The sequence below is a fragment of the Phyllobates terribilis genome, unplaced genomic scaffold, assembly GCF_046119375.1.
Source record: "Phyllobates terribilis strain yellow unplaced genomic scaffold, ASM4611937v1 Scaffold_9__5_contigs__length_417890890, whole genome shotgun sequence".
Classification (NCBI taxonomy): Eukaryota; Metazoa; Chordata; class Amphibia; order Anura; family Dendrobatidae; genus Phyllobates; species Phyllobates terribilis.
The window spans coordinates 256114591-256128387 of NW_027362769.1; positions in this window are offsets into that span (position 1 = coordinate 256114591).

Consider the following 13797-nt stretch of genomic DNA (forward strand, 5'->3'; position numbering starts at 1 on the left):
TCTTACTTTTAGACCCAGCGACAATCTCCCTCCTGCTCTGATTGCCACACCCTGGTCTGGGTGTTTATAGACTCTCAGGGAGTCACCAGTGATATTCTCATTTTCCCTTGTGAAGGCTTGGAGAAATAGCAGTCGGCTAGCTTCCTCTCTGGTGCCTTTGGAGGACATTTGGTGTTATCTCTCTGGTGTCTGCTCAATCTAAGTTGTCCCCCCTGTGTTTGTCTGCCTTGTTGTCTTTAATTTATAGTGGGGACTGACCAGTGCTCACCCCCTCCTCCCTATCTAGGGCCTAGCTGTAGGGATATATAGGGATCAGGTTTCCTGTTTGGCGATAGGTGTGGAACCTATATAGGGACGGTAGGACATGTGGGGTGATATTAAATCTGCCTAGGGGTCTCCACTTCCCCTTTCCCTAGCATTTGGGCTACCCTCCCCTGATCCCTTCGTGTTGCACTTAGTCTGTGCATAACACTCGTAGAATGTGCAGTATTTTTCATTATACCAATAATTTTATTGATAGATTTAGTTTTCGGTTTAAGTTTCTGGAGCTTTCCATCAGATTATTTGGCAAATGTGGTGCTTCTGAAAGAACAGTCAGGTGATGAGGGATATGTTACATTAATTACATATTTTAAGTTATATAATTGTTGCAAATAGAGACACATTTAACAATGTTGAAGGAACCTGAATGGCACATGGACACTAATTCACCCTGCATTGGGGTGAAAGCAATAGGAAAATTATATAACCAGCCATGGCCGAAAGTTTTGGCACCCTTGAAATTGTTCCAGAAAATAAAGTATTTCTTCCAAAAAATTATTGCAGTTACACATATTTTATTATACACATGTTTATTTCCTTTGTGTGTATGGGAACAACACAAAAAAACGTAGAAAAAAAGGCAAATTGGACATAATTTCACACAAAACGCCAAAATGGTCCAGACAAAATTGTGTGAAATTGTGTCCAATTTGCCTTTTTTTCTGAGTTTTTTTGTGTTGTTCAATTATACACAAAGGAAATAAACACGTGTGTAACAAAACATGTGTAATTGCAATAATTTTCTGGAAGAAATACTTCATTTTCTGGAACAATTTTAAAGGCGCCAACAATAACTGTGCATGCTGGGCTTGCCACACAAACTGTTCCTTGTAGAAGTGTAAAATTATTACAAAGATCTTACTGATTATCTTCTTACAAATAGGCCTGCAATTTTAACAAGGGGTCATCCTCTATGTGTATAGGAGTGAAGGTTTATTCATCATCACAAAGATTCTTTACTGTAAGAGCAGTGAGATTATGGAATTCTCTGCCATAACATGTAATGGTTGATTCCCTAAATAAGTTCAAGGATGGCCTGGTTGTCTTTCTTGAAACATATAATACAACAAGGTATGGGTACAAGATTGTATGATGAGACATTGATCTATGGAACAAGTCAGATTGCCAAATCTTGGGACAGGAAATAATTGTTGCCCTAATATGGGACAATTTTCCTTCCTCTAGATCAATATGTTAGGTTATAAGTTGAACTTAATGGGATTGTGTCTTCTTTCAATCTTAAAATTACAAAACTATGGTAGAGCAATTGTTAAAGGTGTTGCCCACTAGGAGAACCCCTTCTCAATTTGAATGTTTGCCCTCATTAAAATAAAAACATCTATACTCACTTCCCAGTGCCTAGTAATGGACAACCCCTTTAATTTTCAAACTGTTATATAAGTAATTTTCCCTTAATCTCAACATTATTGCATAGTGCAGAATGGGACTTGTTTTGCTATGCCTTTCAAGTTTGTACAAAAGTGATAATTTCTAAGATTTATTTCTTGTTTATAAAGCATGCCATAAGATCCTAGTCATTCTGGCTATTTCCAAAAGTTTGTTGTGTTTGTTCCAGGAATTCATTCCTCCATGTACAGTTTCATATGGTTACCACTTTTATTAGAGACAGGAATAACACAACATAGCATTTCCTTATGAAAAAAGAGTTTATATTATATGGGGAATGTAAATATTTACTAAACAAAGATGTCAAAATCGCTGACAGGTCCATTTAATTTGATAATATTATCACAAAAGCAAACTGTTCGGCCCTGATTCATAAATCCCTATCACTGAAAGTTGTGCAAAAATTTAGCAACTTTTGGCATTTTCACGACAGTTTCGCACAGCTGTTTATTTTTTTCAGCTGTATGAAGTTTGATTATTTGCATAGGGCTTTTCAAATCCCTGACTGGTGTTCCTAGATTGCAAGCTTCTGATGATGTCACAGCAGTATTTATTTTTATTTCTATTCTTTAATCTTTTGTCATGTTGTGTTAATATCCTTTAACTATATTTATAAGTTCTATTGTGATGAAGTTGCAATATGAAATAACACTTAACACCTTAAAGACACAGCCATCTATTTTGGCCTTAGTTCTTTCCTAGTCACATTCCATGAGCCTAAACTTTTTTATATTTTTGTCGACAGTCATGTGAGGGCTTATTTTTTGTGTTCACTACATTGTAATAAAAATAAGCTGATATCCTTGTTTTACTACTTAAAAAAATAAACTTTTAGCCCAAAAATTTGACTTCAGTGGGCATATTCCGAGAACCATAACCTTTATATTTTTTGGTTGATACAGTTGTAAGAGGGAATATTTTTGCACAGGACCAACTTTTGGTTTTTAGTTTAGTTTAATTTTTGAGTCTTATATTTATTGTTTTCTTTCTATTAATTTTTGGGGGGAAGGTAGGTCACTAAAAACACCTTTTTCTTCTTTTTGGAGTTCATCATATGGAATAAATATTTTTGCATTTTATTAGTTTGGACAATTATGCATGTGCAATACTAAATATTCCTTGATCGCTTACAAAGTACTGCATGCCAATTGCATATTTACTGCCCATAGACTGGACACAGGAAGGCCTCCAACAGCCATAACAACAGTATGCATGGGTGGGTGATAGGTGATAGAAGAGATGCTCCACTATTTCTAAAGGTTAAATTGTTGCAATTGGATCAAGCTGCACAGCAGTTACTTTGAAGTGTAGGCTATAAAACACAGCTGGCAGCTGGGCTGTATGGAGCAGGCTCAGATCCGGCTAAGCGCATATCTACTGTACATGTATGCTTGACGTCATCAAGAAATTAACTTAACAGTTAGGCTTTATTTCATTTTGAAGATGTCTCTTTAGTGTTTGTTTCTATTTCAAATCTCAGAGAGACAGAAAAGTCTGGGAATATAAACTATTACATCCTTTAACACACTCAATGCTGGCATGAATGTGTCACATGGATTTATGTCATTCTACATCAACAAAGGAATGTGCACTTCAGACCTGTGGGGTCATCACAAAACTCGACAAGACGTCAGTCACTGAACATTAAAACTTTCACAGTCCTTATCTATGAACTGCTCCAATATTTACGGCCACAGCTGTTTATCCCCTCTGCTATACTCAAAGTTCTGCTTCGCGTCACTTGTCTCATTTTTTGCATTTTTTCTGTGTCCTATTGTGTATAAATATGTGAATCTTCAGATTTTGTGTTATATTATGCCTGATGAAGAGGCCTGAGTAGTCTCGAAAGCTGGCAATTTGTTAATATCTTTTCAGTTAGCCATTAAAAGGTATCAACCACTGAGGGCTCTCAAATCTAAATATTTTTCTATCTACTGGCTAACACTGTACAAATATAAATATTTTCCCTGTTTCTATTTCTAAACTGTTCAATTGTGATGATGTAACAATAGTCTTTGTCTATACAATGTTCTATTTTGTTACAATAGACTGTTTTCTTCTTTCTGATTTTTTATTAATCTTGGTGATATTAGAAGGTTTATCTTTATTTATAAGCTCTGTACGATCTATAATTCCTGTCTTTATTCTTAGGGTCCATTAACATAAACCGACTGGTGGCAATAAATGACCAATGATTAGTAAATATTTACTGTTCAGTGGTTGTTAGAAACCTGTTTACAGGGGCAGACCATGCTAAATGGTGCACCCTGAATTATCTGTAATAGATGATTTAATTCACATAGGCTGATTTTATCCTCGGCAGTGTGAGTCCTGTCTACACAGGATGATGCACAGCCAAGAACGATCAATTTTACATAACAGTATTTTTTGCAATTTTTTAACCCCTTCACCACCTTGGATTTTTCCGTTTTTGCGTTTTCATTTTTTGCTCCCCTTCTTCCCAGAGCTATAACTTCCAAGCCCTGTAGTGTCTCATTTTTCAGGATCTGGGGCTGCTGAGGGCTTATTTTTTGCTCGCTGAGCTTACATTTTTATTGATACCATTTTGGGATAGATACGATGTTTTGATCACCCATTAATGCATTTTATTGCAGTGTTGCGGCGACCAAAAAGATGTAATTATGGCGTTTTGATTCTTTTCTTATTATACGGTTTACTGATCAGATTAAATATTTTTATATATTGATAGATCAGTCGATTCGGAACTTGACGATACCAAATATGTGTATTTTTTATTTTTTTTAAATTGTTTTATTTTGAATGGGGCAAAAGGAGGGTGATTTGTTCTTTTTTTTATTATTTTTTTAAAAATTTTTAAAACCTTTTTTTTTTACTTTTTACATGCTTCAATAGTCTCTATAGGAGACTTGAAGCTGCGATCATCTAATCATTTGTGTTACACATAGCAGGGCTATTAGCGCCGACCATGGGGCGGCTCTCATAGCAGTTCGGCAATGACAACCTCAGGGGTCTCCTGCAGACCTTGGGTTGTCATTGCCAACCCATCAGTGTCATGTGACAGGGGCATTGATGGGCGGCGCTAATGATGCACATCCGGCTTGCGCGAGTTAAATGTCAGAGATTGACAGCGGCATTTAACTAGTTAACAGATGTTAACTGTAGTTAGCTTGATCGTGATTCCACCCGGTCTGTTAAGGGCACATGACAGTTGATCAGATCAGCAGTCAGGTGCCGGAAAAGGTGTGGGCTCATCGCTGAAACCCAACCAAAGAGGGGGAAGTGACCTATGGCTTGCCTATACGTCATAGGTCGTAAAGGGGTTAAAGGGAATCTAACAGAATGATCCTGTCCAGGACCAACTTCATCTGCTTTACTGACAGCTCACTTGCAGAGGAAGATGTGGCTGGATGGTAATTAGAGCTAGAAAGGCAGAGAATTGTCAAGTGCTTTGACATGCCCACAGCACCTAGGCCTTATTTACACATTAATTAAAACAGCAATTTTTCATTCAGGTAGCAACAAATTGTCTTTTAGTGCAGGGCCGGCTCCAGGTTTTTGTGGGCCCTGGGCAAAAGAGTCTCAGTGGGCCCCTTTAACACATACCACTATTCATGATGCACAGATACCACAGATAAATATATAAATATATATATAGTACAATGCCAAAAATTTCACTTCTTACATTACATGACCGATATCTACTGGGCCCCATAAAATGTTCCATACAGGATACTGGCCACCTTATAACACTCTATAAAGGATACTGGCCCCCATATAACGCTCCATACAGAATACTGGCCCCCATATAACTCTCCATGCAGGCTGTTCCCCCCACATAATGCTACTTGCAGGCTGTTCTCCCCACATAATGCCTCACACAGGCTCTTCCCCCCTTATAATGCCCCATGCAGGATATCACGCCCCCTTATAATGCCCATGCAAGATGTTACTGTTAGAATCTATGTTGTTTTACTATCGGCCATCTTGATGTGGTTTACTGGCTTCTAGTCTTTTCCTCTGGTGCTGGGTTTCTTGGTCACGTGATCTCTGTACCCTTTATTACTCAGCACCTGGCTCTCATTCCCCGCTGGACATTATTGATGAGCGAGCATGCTCGCTACTACTCGGTGCCCGCCTGAGCATCTCACTGCTCCAGATGCTCGACGGTCGCCGAGTATTTCCGGGGTTGCTCGGCGGGAGCTCGGGTCTTCTCCCTGCATGTTTGGCGTTCTTTAGAGCGCCAATCAACATGCAAGGATTGCCTGCCACTCACTGTAATGTCGTAGCCATGTTGGTTCTGGCATTACAGTGATTGGCTGGCCGCACAGCGTCATCAGCTCTATATCAGACCTGGCGCCGCCATATTCGTCACAGTCACTCCAGAATCAGACAGTGTAGGGAAAGGTGCTGCTGCGTCAGGGAGAGATTTGCTTGTGTATTAGGTAGTATAGGGAGAAAAACCATACATTACACATATCCATCTTAGCAAACAGTCCTTCTGAGGACTAACTAATCCATCTGCAGAGATATCAGGCAGGCAGTGTATATAGGCAGGCAGGCAGTGTAAATAGGCAGGCAGGGTATATAGCAGACTGCAGTGCACATAGCCGAAGAGGCTGCATTCCAGTTCTGCCTTCTGCTGCTGTTAGATATTTCTATACAAAGGCCCAGGTCTCAGGGGCCAGGAATACTTTTCTTTGGATCTTAATCCTCATTATTTGCTTAAAAAGCAATCCAGAGAACACCATTTTTCTGCGCCATTTGTTTGTTGGCACTGCAGAATACAGCCAGGTCCTTTCCATATTACAGCGCTAGAAATCCAGCTATTTAAAACTGTGTTTTCTCCGTCAAACTGATCACATATACGTTGTCAGAAAATACTGCCATTTATGGCCTCCATTAAAATTTTCCTTTAGTGTGTCAGTGAAGCAATTCACAGCAGTTTACTGTTCAAACTACTTACTTACAGGCCAGGTATTTAAAACCCTCTTTTCTCCATCACACGGATCACATATGCGTTGTCAGAAAATACTGCCATTTCTGGCCTCCATTAAAAATTTCTTTCAGTGTGTCAGTGAAGCAATTCACACCAGTTTGCTGTTCAAACTACTTACCTACAGGGCAGGTATTTAAAACTCTGTTTTCGCCGTCACACGGATCACATATACGTTGTCAGAAAATACTGCCATTTCTGGCCTCCATTAAAAATTTCCTTTAGTGTGTCAGTGAAGCAATTCACACCAGTTTGCTGTTCAAACTACTTAACTACAGGACATGTATCTAAAACTCTGTTTTCTCCGTCACACGGATCACATATAAGTTTGCTCCAAACTCAGTCATTTGTAGCGAGCGTAGAAAATACTGTCCTCCATTTAAAATGGGCAAGGCACGTGGCAAGGGACAGGGAACTGGACGTGATGGTAATGGTGCATGCAGAGGCCGAGGCCGTGGCCGTGGGCAAGCTGAAATTGTGCCACAACAAACACCCACATCTTCTCGCCTGACCTTCCTGTCTCAATTTCTAGGGGACCACAGCACACCACTATTGAACTCAGAGCAGTGTCAAAAGGTTGTTGGTTGGATAGCGGATAATGCTTTCAGTCACTTAGCCACCACCACCACCCTGTCTTCCACACAGTCAAGTCTCAGTAGCCGTGAGTCAGGACCGCATATTCCTCACCCTGATCCTCCTTCCTCCCACCATGCCGAGTGCCCCGAGACAACTGATCCCACACTTGGACACTCTGAAGAGCGGTTCACTTTTCCATTTATAGATTCGGGCCTCTCGCCCGGTCCACTTGAAGCGGGGCAAGAGGAGATCGCGTGTAGCGATGGCCAAATACTTGAGCAGCCACGGTCACACGAAGGAGATGGTGGGAAAGTGTCACAAGAGGTGGATGATGATGAGACACAATTGCCAGAAAGTCAGGAGGAGGACCAGGGTGTGGAAGTGGAAGATGAGGTGGTGGATGATATAGTAACTGACACAACCTGGCAGGAGGACATGCTTAGCGAGGACAGCAGCACACAGGAGGAGGGAGGCAGAGCACCCCAACAGGCAGGAAGAAGCAGTGTGGTGGCCGCAGACAGAAGGCAGGCAACCATTCCCCGTAACACCAACACGAAGGAAGTTACCAGTACAACTGTTAGGTCTTCCCGAGTCTGGTTGTTTTTTAAATTGGGTACATTATATCCGGAAGGTTTGAAATTAGCGATTGATAATGTGTGCAGATGAATTATTAATATTAATATATATATATATTTTCTTGGAATAAAGACTGGTTGAGGTGTATACTTAGGATATGCCTCACAAAATTTTATGTAATATGTAGTGTTGAGCGAGCACTATAGTGCTCGGGTGCTCGAAGCTCGGGCTGAGCTCGCCGTGATACTCGGGTGCTCGACCCGAGCAACAAGCCCAATGTTAGTCTATGGGAGACTCGAGCATTTTTGCGGTGGCACCCCCGGCAGTCTTTTAAAACCCTAACAAGCGGCCAAAACGATAGTGACAGTGCTCAAATGACATGGGGATAGCATGGGGATCGCCCCAGGAAGCATTTCTGCCCCCCAGGTCACTGCTGTCAACAACGTGGTCAGAGGTATTAAGCCACTTTTACAGGCTCACAATAAAACGAAAGTGAAACTTTTTTCCTGTGAAATATGTTAAGGAACATCCTTTCCAGGGAAAAGACTTGTGTATAAGTTAAAATAAATGACCAAAAACAAAAATACTCCTCCACACCTTCGGATATGTTCACAAGTAGCATTTTTTATGCGTTTTTGCACTTTTGTATTGCTTTCAACTATGACAAATGCATTCACCGGGAAATGTCATTTTAACATTTTACAACCTTATCTGGCCATGTGCTGTGTGACACATGCATAAAGTGCTGAAAAGACATGGGAACAGCATGGGGAAGACCCCTGGAAGCATCTCTGACTCCCAGGTCACTGTCTAAAAGTGTGCCCATCATAAGTGATCCTTGCCGCATCAGAAGATGCAGACTTGCAACTATCCCCATTCAAGTTCTAGTCCCAGGTCAGTGTTCAATTGTACCTCCCCCATTCCTTGCAATACAAGCGCAAGTATGCAGCCTGCCACCCACCCACCCCCAGGCTGCAATACCATACTGCTTGCTTGCTTGAACTTGAAATTGGGCCTTTTAGGCATGTGGAGGCGGAATCTGGCCACCACGTCATGGCTGTGTTGGCGGCCTGGAATCCATACTCAGTCCCCAGCCGCCCGGCGGCCGGGTGTCCATACTCAGTCCCCAGCCGCCCCACGGCCGAGTGTCCACACGGTCCCCAGCCGCCTGGGGGCAGTCGGGTGTCCATAAAAGGTCTTCAGCCACCCCCATTTCTCCTTGGAACATCCCCCAACACTCTTTTCTTAGCCCGGCCTGCTTTAGGCAGCATTGGACAAGCCCACCAGAGAACCAGACTCCTCCGGTGGGCCCTGACTTCTCCATCGGTGGAGTTGAGAGTGCCAAGGTGATTAGCATGATGATGATGACAGAAGTTAGCATCTGCTATGTTTTCTTTTAATGCAAGTGTAAGTGTGCAGCCTGCCACCCACCCACCCCCAGACTGCAATTCATACTGCTAGCTTGCACTTGAAATGGGGCCTTTTAGTTTAGAGGAGGCCAAAGCTGGCCACTACCTCATGGCTGCTTCGGCAGCGAGGTATCCATACTCAGTCCCCAGCCGCCCCTATTTGTCCTGGTGTGCCTTATACATAAGATTAAGCGCGTATACCAAAACATTACCTGTGCCCTCCCCAGTGCATTTAGTGGGAAGGAGAGCCTATTCCGCTGTAGTGTGTGCATGCCAAACCCCTGTTCATGGTACATGCGAAGATGCCTCCCACCTTGCACCTGTCGTTGCAGACTTGCAACTATCCCCATTCAAGTCCTTGTCCCAGGGCAGTGTTCAATTGTACCTCTCCCATTCCTTGCAATGCAAGCGCAAGTATGCAGCCTGCCACCCACCCACCCTCAGGCTGCAATACCATACTGCTTGCTTGCTTGCACTTTAACTTGGGCCTTTTAGGCATGTGGAGGTGGAATCTGGCCACCACGCCATGGCTGTGTCGGCGGCCTGGTATCCATACTCATTCCCCAGCCGCCTGGTGGCCGGGTGTCACTGCTTGCTCCCCAGCCTCCAGGGGCTGGCCGGGTGTCCATACTCGGTCCCCAGCCGCCCCTATTTGTACCGGTAACCTTTCCCACACTTTTCTTAGCCTGGCCTGCTTTAGGGCAGCATTGGCCGAGCCCACCGGACTATCAGACTCCTCCGGTGGGCCCTGGCTTCTCCATCAGGGGAGTTGAGAGTGCCAAGGTGAGGAGCATGATGAGGATGATAGAAGTTAGCATCTGCTTTGTTTTGTTGTAATGCAAGCGCATGTATGTAGTAGAGGCTAGGCCGGAGGAGGTCAGCGTTTTGGCGCATATCCTACCTCCTCCGAGGATTGCTGGATGTTTTCCTGCTACTATCCAAGTTCTATGACTCCCGTTAAAACAAAGCTTCAGGTGATAAATGATGGATGAGGTAGTGGCAAAGGAGAAAGAGCAGGAGGAACAGGGACCATTCACATCAATATCAGGCCAGTCAACCAGATATGTTTTGTAGGATATGTTTCTGTAACAAAAGGAGCGGTTCGGCTACACAGTTATAGGGCATACAGTGAGTGCAATGCCTACCAAAAATTTCGAGGCACTCCAATGCCCCTTGGAAATGATATGGAGGTCAGAGGGCGTTAACTAAACCTTTTTTTCCATTTATAGCAACTGGGTCTCCTGTGCACTGTTGGCCTAAGCAGTGAATGGAATGCTTTCCAAAAATTATGAGGTACTGCAATGCCCCTTACAAGAGCCATGTGTGGCACCCCAGGGGTCTGGTCACCACAGTAATAGAGATTACGTCGGAGAGCAAGTGGGAGGTTTCCTGGTCAGGATCCCTTAAACATGCAACATCCTCCTGCCCCAGTCCTGGAAGGGGAGAATTCTGCCCTTATAAACTGGATCTGGAGCAGGGTTGAGTGAGTCAGAGAACAGAGAACAGTCAGAGTCAGAGTGAGAGCAAGGGAAAGTAACAGCAAGGAGCTCTGTAGGAGCTAGGAGCTATAGTAGAGGGGCTGGAAGCTGAGCAGAGCTCGCCCTGGCAGAAGACAATAGGAACCGGACACAGGAGTCTGAAGCTGTGAGGACTTATATATCCAGCAGCAGAAACCAGCCGGCAGGGGATTTCAGGTCCTCTGACCATAGAAGCCCGGAGGCTCAGTCACAAGCAAGAGACCAGCACTGCTGTCGTGGAGGGGAGGCTAACAGATGGCCCCAAATCACCAGCCATACGGGTGAGCACTACACGGTACACTCAGGGACGTGGGCTACTTCTACCCGCTTACAGCAAGGTAGCCAGTAAGAGTGCAAACAGACGGGGAGGCCTACAACTCCACCTTGCCAGGGGAACTCCTGCTTGCTCACAGACTGGCCAGGCCTCTTATGCTACCTTATAATCATCAGTAAAGACGCTGAACTGCACTGCAAAGACTCTGAGTCATTCCTGCTGCGCTCGTGCACCATCACCCCCATCATCCACACTCACTGCCCTGAGGCTATACTCCTCCCGAGGGGAGTTATCCCATTTTATGCTGCGCACACAACACCAGCCTCAGCGGTCTGCCTCGCAGCGGTGGTACTCCCTGACCGCAATCCACGGGTGGCGCAGTCGGACAGTTAACCTCAAAACCTAAGAAAGATTGCCACTGGTTTGACCAGCCTGAGCCACGGGACCGGGTCACCGCCACGGAGACTACAGACCCCAGAGACCCGGCACCGGTTATCCCACACACGTGTACACACGGCCCAGGGGGCGCATCACATGCAGTACAGCATATTACAAACATAAGTCCCATTATTGGGGAGAGAGTGTCCCATAGTATTTGCTTATGCCTTGCAAGCAAAAGCTGCCAAAAATTAGGACGGAGCAACTTGCAATGCCCCTTACAAGAGCCATGCAGTACAGCATATTACAAACATAAGTCCCATTATTGGGGAGTGGGTCTCCCATAGTATTTGCTTATACTTTTCCAGCAAAAGCTGCCAAAAATTAGGACAGAGCAACTTGCAATGCCTCTTACAAGAGCCATGCAGTACAGCATATTACAAACATAAGTCCCATTATTGGGGAGTGGGTCTCCCATAGTATTTGCTTATGCTTTCCCAGCAAAAGCTGCCAAAAATTAGGACGGAGCAACTTGCAATGCCCCTTACAAGAGCCATGCAGTACAGCATATTACAAACATAAGTCCCATTATTGGGGAGTGGGTGTCCCATGGTATTTGCTTATGCTTTACCAGCAAAAGCTGCCAAAAATTAGGATGGAGGAACTTGCAATGCTGGCACCCTGGTGGTATAGTGGTGGTGGAGGCTGAGGATAAGGAGAAGAAGATTAAACAGCCGAAACGAGGAAGCGTATACCCATGTGTCGGTGTGAAGTGGTGCATGTGAATACACATCCCGAAATAACACAGTGGATTTGACTTTATGTTACTCTGCTGTCATTTGGTGGTAATGAGAAGTCTGGCCCAATCCAGCCCTTGTTCATTTTGATAAGGGTCAGCTTGTCAGCATTGTCAGTTGACAGGCGAGTGTGCTTATCAGTTATAATTCCCCCAGTGGAACTAAAAACACGCTCCGATAACACGCTAGCGGCAGGGCAGGCCAGGACCTCCGGGGCCTACAGAGCGAGTTCATTCCAAGTGTCCAGCTTGGATACCCAATAATTAAAAGGCACAGAGGAATCACGGAGGATGCTGGTACGATCGGCAAGGTACTCCCTCACCATCTTTTGAAACTTTCCACTCCTTGTGAGAGTACCCAGCGCCTCAGGGCCTGTAAGCTGGGCGGGTGTCAGAAAACTGTCCCAGAACGTTGACAGTGTTCCCCTGCCTCTGCTGGATTGGAGTTGCATCTCTCTCGCCTGTACGCCTTGGTTGGGCAACGAACTGTGACCTCTGCCGCTAGCGTGTTCAGATGGGAATATTTTTAAGAGTTCTGCAGCAAGGGCCTTCTGGTATTGCCCCATTTTTGTAGACCTCTCCACCTCAGGAATAAGAGAGTGAAAGTTCTCCTTGTAGCGGGGGTCTACAAGTGTCACCAACCAGTAATGACTGTCACCCAACATTTTGACAACGCGAGGGTCACGGTTAAGGCAGCGTAACATAAAGTCAGCCATGCGTGCCAGACTGGTAATGGGCAAGATTTCCGTGTCCTCACCAAGATGACGACTGACCATGCTCTCCTCCTCCATCTCTTCCTCCTCCCCCCTTTCCTCAGGCCACCCACGCTGAACCGACGGTATGACACTTGTACAGGTACTACCGTCTACAACGCATGATAGCAGCTCCTGTTCTTCCTCCTCCTCCTCCTCCTCTCCCTCATTGTCCCCCAATGCACGTTGGGATGAGATGAGGCTGGGCTGTGTGTAATCGCCCGCTACGGCTTCTTGATCCATCTCATCATACTCTGGCTGCAATGCCTCCTCTTTAATTCTCTGCAGAGAGCGTTGCAAAAGACAGACAAGTGGAATGCTGACACTAATGATGGCGTCATCGCCACTCACCATCTTGGTGGCCTCCTCAAAGTTTGTCAGGATGGTACATATGTCAGACATCCAGGTCCACTCCTGAGGTCTTATGTGTGGAGTCTGACCTGAATATCGACGGCCTTGTTGCAGCTGGTACTCCACAACTGCTCTCTTCTGCTCACAAATCCTTTGCAACATGTGGAGGGTAGAGTTCCAAAGTGTGGGGACATCACACACCAGTCGGTGTGCCGGAAGCTGCAAACGCTGCTGCAACACAGCAAGGGCGACGGAAGCTGTAGCCGACTTGCGAAAATGAGCTGACAGGCGGGGTACTTTCACGAGCAGATCTGGCAACTCGGGGTACAATTTAAGAAACCGCTGAACCACGAGGTTAAGCACATGAGCCAGGCATGGTACGTATGTGATCTCACCTCGCCTTAGAGCCGCCACCAGGTTACGGCCATTGTCACACATGACCATGCCGGGATGTAGGTTCAGCGG